Source organism: Rattus rattus, chromosome 10, assembly GCF_011064425.1.
Source record: "Rattus rattus isolate New Zealand chromosome 10, Rrattus_CSIRO_v1, whole genome shotgun sequence".
Classification (NCBI taxonomy): domain Eukaryota; kingdom Metazoa; phylum Chordata; class Mammalia; order Rodentia; family Muridae; genus Rattus; species Rattus rattus.
This window is the reverse complement of record NC_046163.1, coordinates 28,610,777-28,619,574: the sequence shown is the minus strand read 5'-3', so window position 1 is coordinate 28,619,574 and position 8,798 is coordinate 28,610,777. Positions and strand designations below refer to the sequence as shown.

The window sequence follows — 8,798 nt, the reverse complement described above, 5'->3', positions numbered from 1 at the left end:
CACCAGATCTAATCCAAGAACTCAATGCCTTATCCAAAGTACTTTTATTCATCCCCTGTAAGGGTTATCCTCACATGTTCCTTGCTCTTTCCTGAGCACACATCACACATGACAACTAGTCTTCTTCTGGAATTATTTTTAATTTACATAAATAGCATAAATATTGCTGAGGGCTACCCCAGCCTTTGGAGATTTAGAGATGAGGAGAAACAGATACTTAGATAAAAATGATGACCTCTGGCCTTGTAACAATCTCTAACAGCAAACAAGTAACTAACATTAAACTAAATGGAGAGAAACTTGAAATACGCAAGTTAATAATAATAAAAAAAGAATCCCTTTAATGTGAACTCTAAATGTTATATGTTAAATATGAAATACAGCTTATGTAATGGGGAAATATATGTCATTAAAATACATTGATGTAGGTAGCATTTTTCTTCTGTTTTGTAATACTTTTATTGGGTAAGAACTGGTTTCTTGGTTACAGTACAAATTTATTTATAGCTGATAGCTAAACTTTAGTTATTCCTTCTCTTTCTCCTTCTATTATTATTATTATTATTATTATTATTATAAATATTTTTTTTTAGAGTCCAGTCTAATCTCCTTCCTGGTCTGCCCTCTAACTGTTCCTCATGTTATACCTCCTCCCCTGTCTATAAGTGGATGTACTACCCCACCACCCCCCACCCTACCAGACCTCCCCACTCCCAGGAACCTCTTGGCTCTCAACAGTTAGGTGTACTTTCTCTCACTGAGTTCAGACCAGGTGTTTCTCTGCTGTATATACTGAGTCCAGACCATATAATCCTCTTCTGTATATGTGTCAGGGGCCTCATATTAGCTAGTGTATGCTGCCTGTATCATGCCTGCTTAGATGCATGGTCCCACCTTGATGATAATTGACTGAACCTATGTTCCTGTATGCAAGCCCAATTAAGTGCTGTCCTTTGTAAGACTTGCCTTGGTCATGGTATCTGTTAATAGCAGTAAAACCATAACTAAGATACCTTGTTTCTAGCAAGGCAAAGATCATAAGTTTTATAGTATTAAATAATTCAGAGACCTTCCCATGACTCTTACAGTTAGGATTCCCACAAGAATACCAAGTTGTACAAACAAAGAATATTCAGAGGACCTAGATCAGACTCATACAGGGTCTGTGTTTGTGACTTTGTTGGTCTCCCTCTCCTGAAATAGACTTCAAGTTGGAATAGTCATTGGTTGCCCACTCCAGAAAGCTTTGAAGCACCATTGCCCCAGAAATGGTGCTTTTGAACAGGCAAAAAAGATTATGAGTCAAAGGTTCAATGGTTACATTGGTATGGCTCCCAACTAACAATTAACTGATACAAATCTAAAATCCTCCAACTTTAAAACGAATTCAAAAAATTTACTCAATCATCTCTATTCTTCACTTGGAGCTGGCCCAGTAGAGAGATCATGCATGTCGTAAGTGACAGAGCTAAAGGGTTAAGGGAACAAACTTTTTGAGAACAGATGACTTCATCATGAGCTGAAAGGTAAAACTTCGCTGAGCTCTATCAGAAATATCTCTCAACCTACTAGTTCCACAAACATCAACTACCTCACATTCATGGTTAGGCTTTCATACCAAAATAGATTGCCCTAAATCTGAAAGAAAACAGTAAAAAAAAATTCACCCTTAAGATTCTTCATGACAGTTATTTGATTTACACAGCATTGACTAAAGTCACTAATAAACTAGGCTCATCAAAAACCTAAGCTACTTCAAACTTTAAGAAAATTACACTAAAATCATAAGTTCATGTAACTCAAATACTCTGCCCAGCATTTTGCCTACTAAGCAACAATATAGTAAATGTCATCTTTGTCTTCTTACTTTGTGATGATGCACAGGAAATAACTATATAATGATCCGTAGCATGATTCATATTAGTGGCTGCAGGAAGCAAAATTTTGATACATCCCAACAGTACCGTACTTTGGGAATAGAGTAGCCAATACACAGAATATTTCCTGACTCAATAATCATGTGTATTTTGTTGTCATGAAAAATTAAAAATCATGTTGTTACTTCTCATATATAAGCAATATGCTATTAAATGAGGTTTATTGAATAATAATAGATACTTCTTGACATAAGCATGGTTCAAAGTTTGTGTTCTTGATTTCTCATCAAGTGAATCTCTATTGTAATGGAATGCAAGGCTATATTCTGGAGGAGTATTGATGTAGTTTACCTTCAAAATAAAATTAAAAAATTGTGACTAATATAAAAAGAATATCTTTTCTATATTCAACTGTGTAAATATGGTGTGTGTGTGTGTGTGTGTGTGTGTGTGTGTGTTGTGTGTGTGTGTGTGTGTGTTTCATTCACAGGAGGTCTGTGAGGTTATATATGCATGTCCTTTGCATATGAAGACCTAGGAAAGATGTTGTCAATGGCTGAATAATGCTGGAAATTCCGTTTGTCACAGCTTTCCATTATTGGATTATATTAGTCTGAAACATGTATCTGGCATTTATGTAAGTTCTTGAGCCTAAATTCCAGCACTTATGTTGGTATGGTGAATGGTTTAATCACTGACACATCTTCAAGATTCTGAGAGTACTCCAAATGCTTCACTACATGATCAGATAACTCATCTGAGAAAGTATTAAAACATCAAATTTATTAACAAAAAACCTAAATTTCAATCTTGGCAAAGGAAACTTATTTCCTGAATTGATATTCTCTTAATGCTAATTTTAATAAACCGTAGAATAATAATCATGACATGGATGAGAAACTTTAAATCTTATTTTTGTTCCAAAGAATCTTATCTGGTTAGGACACCTATTTTTAGTATTACAATATTGTTCCACTTCTCAAAAGAATCTTATTTAGAACATAAGTAGTGTAAAGGGGAGTGAATGTAACACAAATTAGTCAAAATCAGGGCTAAAAATATCCAATTCCTCTGTATTGTGTGTTTGTGTTTTTCAGCCATATAGTTTTACTCTCAATTTATGGAAGGCAGCTACAGAAACAGGAGTGGCAAAAAGCTAGCAGTCTCCTCAATCTTATGTTGTATAGTTAATGAAGCCTTTGATAGAACAATTTAAAATAGAAAGAAATTAATTTAGGAAGAAAATAAGCCAAATTATCACTTCTTACAGATAATATTTTATGATGTGGTATATAAGAGATCCTAAAAATCGCCTTTGTAGAATTATTATTATTTCTTTTCTTTCTTTCTTTTGTTTTTTACACTCCAGATTTTATTCCTCTCCTGGTCCTCCCTCCAACTATTGAACATCCTTTACCTCCTCCTCGCACCCCATCTCCATAAGGCTATCCCCACATTCCCATCCCCCAATTCATACCCCCACCCTCCACATCTCACTCCAACAGACCTCTCCACTCCCTGGGGTCTCCAATTTCTTGAGGGTTAGGTGCATCTTCTCTGAACCCACACACGGAAGTTCTCTGCTGTATATGTGTTGGGGGCCTGGTATAAGCTGGTATATGCTGCCTGGTTAGTCCATTGCCTAAGAGATCTCAGGAGTCCAGAATGATTGAAACCGCTTGTCCTCCTACAGGGTTGACCTCCTCCTCACCTTACTCCAGCTTTTACCTAATTCAACCTGAGGGCCAGCTGCTTCTGTCCATTGGTTGGGTGTAAATATCTACATCTGACTCTTACAGCTGCTTGTTGAGTCATTTGGAGGGCAGTCATGATAGGTCCCTTTTTGTGAGCGCTTCATAGCTTCAATAATAGTGTCAGGCCTTGGGGACTCCCTTTGCGCTGGATCCCACTTTAGGCCTGTCACTGGACGTTCTTTTCCTCAGGTTCTTCTCCATTTCCATCCCTGCATTTCTTTCAGACAGGAAGAATTATGGGTCAGTTTTGACTGTAGCATAGCAACCCTATCCCTCACTTGATGTCCTGTCTTTAAATTTTATAGAAATGATCAATATTGCCAGCAGGTGTGAGAATACAAAAGAACTAAACAAAACCAATAACTATGTTATACACTATTTAAAATCCAGCTATGGAAGAGGTTGTGGAAAAACTGCTTTCTCAATAATTTTTTAAAAATCTAGTGTTAAATTTAACAAAATTTGTTACAATGAAATCTTTAAATGTCTGGAGAAAGGTTAAATAAAACACTAGAGGTTGTAAAGACTTCACCTGCTCGTAGATTGGTAGTGACTAATTGTATATGCACACATATACTTATATATTCTGCTCATTTAGAATTTTGTTTAGTGTATTTCTGCAGTCACAGGGTCTTCACATGAACTTCTGCACATACAATAAACAAACATATACAAATAGAAAGGTAATACATGCCTATAATATACAGTTTGCTCTCTCGTTACCAAGTATTATTCCTTCTAACACCTCTTTGTTCTTCCAGTCCCTGTTGATATTCATGGTTTCATGATATTTGTGAGGGGCTTTGTGCCTCATTTCTTTTAACTACAGTGTTAGAACTCAATTTGCACTTTGATTGGATCTACACTAGATACACAATTAAAGGCAATGAAACACCATTGCTGAATAAATCTGTAGCAAGTGCTTAATGTTCAGAAATAACAGAAAACTCAAACAGTTCAATGTAGAATGGAACATAATCCAACTATAATTGAGGAATACAGTGAAACTAACATTTATCAAAAAAATAAATAGATAAAACATAAAATTAACAATCATATAGCATGTGTGAGGAGATTTACTATTAGAGGGGATAGAAATCTGAATTTCAGTGAGATATCCTTATATTCAAGCTAGCATGATATTAAAATAAGCATAAATTGAAATTATGTAAAAATTTATACTCTAGAGGTGAGAAGGTAAATAATAAGATTATTTTTTTTTACTGAAAATAGTGAAGAGGTTCTATAGAAAATTAAACGTGGAACCACTAAATGTTAGATCTACCAATCTCAGCCAGGGACACATTTCCAAAGGAATAAAGATCAGTTTATAAAATACATGTCTATATTTTGTTCATTTCAGCACTCTTTATAAAGCAAAAGGCATGAACATGTTTCCAACAACTGAAAAACACAGGAAGAAATATTTCACATGATCACATCCTTATACTACTTGATAATGTAGGAAATTTCATTCTCACGGAAATTGAGAGTAGAATCAGCAGATCTGCAAGGGATTGTAGAAAGTAGGTGGAATACGGGATGTTTTGTTAATAGGCACTAAATTAAAACTATATTTTAAAAGATGTATGATGTTATATGTCATTCATAATTCTAAATAACACTGAATTTCTACACTTAAAACAGGAGATAAAAATGGTAGAGGAGTTGTAATCCAGGAATGTGACTGTTGTGGCTGTATTACAGACACGCCCTTAGTATACCCTTAATCCCAAACAATGTACATTAGGTTAGTTTGTAGAAGAATGTCACCATATTTGAAAATGAGGTGTAATTGAAGGGCAGACAAAGTGACGAATCAGAGAAAGAATAGGCAAACTGCGTCAGAGGTAGTTTATGCTCAGCTCTCATGAGAATATCTCAGGAAAGGAAAACTAATAACTGCAGAGAGAGTCAATCATTTCGATTCAGTCAGTTGAGTTCAGTGTAGTGGAGTTTAGCAAATCAGTTGGGAGTCAGGAAAATGAATACAGTACAGGAGAGTTGAGTTCCTTACAAGTTCATGCAGTTCATTGCAGGTCAGCGGAGGCAGTTGAAGCCAGAGAATGAGAAGGAGCTAGAAGATTAAAAAATATCCTATATTTTGACACCAATCAGGGCAACAGTGTAAGAAGCTGAGAGAAGCTAATTCCAATCAGCTTGAAGAGGAGTTTGAGCAAAAACAGCTGACTTGAACCAGCCAGTCAGAGTTCAAAAGGAAATAGAAAGGGTAACATTATTCAACAGTAAGTCTCAGAAGCTGAAAACATTCTAGGCCTAGATAAGATTATATTAAGGTTAGAATGTTGCAGGACTAAGCTGAAGTTAGCAGATGGAGACAATAGTCCTCTGAGATGTCAATTACTTCAGGAAAATAAAAGTCACTTTTACAGAAAATAATTTGAAGATATTTCATTCTAATAAAATGCTAATTACTTAAAGAAGTATAATTAATTAATAAGATAAGTGTATTAATCTAACAAGGGAAAACCAATTGCAAATATTAAAATATATTACAGGGTTTTGATACTAGTAATAATTTTACCAACATCTCAGTCTGTTATAGTCACTCCTTCTTAATTATCTTGTTTGCTTTGCTGTTTATTTGTCCTTAAACTTCTTCCCTTAAGTAGATACATAAAAATGTCCCCGCTTCATGTTAAATACATATTTTTCTTCTTTGACCTTACACACACACACACACACACACACACACACACACACACACACACACAAAACATACCACTATGTTTAGTTAATTAGAGGAACTTTTTAAAAGCATTTAAACTGTAGATAATCTATACTATGTGCAGCCCAATATTTTAGCACAATTTATGGATACTTGATGATTCTGGAGGATGACTGTCTTTGTGTTGACCCTCCACAGCCTAACAATAACTTCATTGCTACATTATTTATTTCAGAATCATATAATTTGTTTTATTTCTTAGAATCCCAAGTTTATTATTAAAGAGAATTTTAGTGAATTTACCTCAAATGAGATTCCCATACTATATATGGCTTTTAACTGGATATCTGCAAGATTGCCCATCGGGTAAAACTTACTGCTGCCAACCTGAGCAAATTAGATAGATAGATAGATAGATAGATAGATAGAACAAATGAAACTTTAGAAGTTTTATATCATGAACATTGTGCTTTGAATGTTTAATATATGTATATATAACAATAGTAATTTAAACATTGTTAAGGTTTTATAATGTGTTTATTCTCTTTTTTACTTGTTTTGTTTTGTTTTCAGTAATTTTCTCAGTTATCACAGTTTGGTTTTAGAATTCTTTACATTGAAGTCTGGGCTTGAACTCTCTATTTCCCAAGCACTGGGTTTACTGTCATCTTCTTCCATGACCACCTGTATTAAAATACATTTTAATTTTAATCTTTGAGATAAGAATATAATTACACCATTGTCTCCTTTCTTTCCTTTCAAACCCTGCCATATACCCCTGCCCCTTGCTCTCTTTCAATGTTTAACCTTGTTATCTTCAATTAATATTACACACATTTATGTACATATATTTTTCATACACCCAACTAATGAAGCACATATCTGTGAAAAATATTGAACATATGCACATTTATTTTTTTAATCATGGCATATTAGCATAATGAAATGTACTATAAAGTTTAATGGTAAAGTAGCTTTTGGGAGTAACACATATTCCATTTCACGATGCTTTGAATGGAGAAGGCAGAAAGCACAACAGGAAATACTCTATCGAATCTAAAGCATTCAATGTCCTCTTTCTGACCCTAATGATCCTAGAACTGGAGAGTCTGATGCCAAACAGCTTGTGGGGGCAAAGTCTCTGGTAGTCAGCCACGGTTCTTTTCTTTCTCACTTATGCAGTTCTAATAAAAGTAGCTTGATGTGGTGATTAAATTAAATTAGATTATCCATGTAAAGTGCCTGCACCTACTAAATTCTTACTTAATGGTCATTATTAGTTGCATTAATTGTGGCATACCACCTGCTATAGGCAGCATCATGCAGGGAGAAGACAACTGGATTAAAATTGCTATGCAATAAACAAAATCCACTCTATATACTCACGTTAACTTTTTAGGGTATTCTGAGGAAGCAGCTACAAGTTTCCAGCATGCTTCTGTAAATCATTAGCTGGATAAGGCACTGTCAGTTAGGTTAATCTAAAATATCCATGTTATATTTTTCCTCCCTCTAATGAACATTTACTTTTAGTGGAGCTGCATCTTATTTTTCCTTCCACATATTTACAGACCAGAAAATGAGAATTGCTTTTCACAGTTGGAAGGGACAATAATTATGCCTTAAATTTTTCTGTTTATTAATTTAGCCCTCTCCATGTTGGAACACTGGAGAACACTAATTAATTGGTAAGATATAATTTATTTAAATTTTATTGTGCAGAATATTTTATGTGTAAAAGCATTATTAGTCATCTTGAACTCTCAAACTTATTAGGATTCAGAAAAATTAGTTTTATTCATTTTTCCTCTCTTTCCTTTTTATTTTTCTATTCACTTAAAGTAAGATACTAGTTTTTTTTTTAAGAAAGTAGATAGCTAAATGTTAATATATGAAGTTGTTTATCATTAACTCAACTTCTATTGGTGTACAAAGTATTTCTTAGTTTCTTATGTGTAAGAAGGCTTACTTATTTTATCATAGCTATTACTATTATTATTAATTATTGAGTCATTTTGAGGTGTGAAATTAATTAGCTAAGAAACAACATTTTAATTTGAAATCAAAAAGAAAAAGAAAAAAGGGAGGCTTTAGGAGTAGAATAAAGAAGAAAATAAAAATCACGAATTTGTCACTAGAAGCATTGCAAATGTGGCTATTGTGTCACATATGCATCAACAGGCAGCAGAGAGGAGAGATACTATGTCTAAACTCAGTGTTCTGTCCTATGAACATCTAAACGATTAATAGCCTAGCATTACCTAAGGAAAGCAAACCTGAGACAACCACCAGTCTTTTGCTACAAAGGCTATTATGGCTGCCAGGAAGATGAATCATCCAGAAACTAAAAGAACTCTCCCTGGGACAAAGAGAGCAAGAGAGTTGACCCTGTCCTTAGCCAGCTCCAGAACTGTGTGGAGTTGTGGGAAAGCCAGTGCCGAAGGATAAGAGATTGGAAGACCTGGCTCTAATACTCAT

At 34.5% G+C, this 8,798-nt stretch overlaps 1 non-coding gene across 1 annotated transcript; it reads left to right on the top strand.

Annotated features, from left to right (window-relative positions):
* Positions 1 to 8,447: 8,447 nt before the first annotated feature.
* LOC116911830 lies at positions 8,448 to 8,579 on the top strand. Its single transcript, XR_004389365.1, has one exon. It is a non-coding gene; the product is annotated as a small nucleolar RNA SNORA17 (small nucleolar RNA).
* The last annotated feature ends 219 nt before the right edge of the window (positions 8,580 to 8,798 follow it).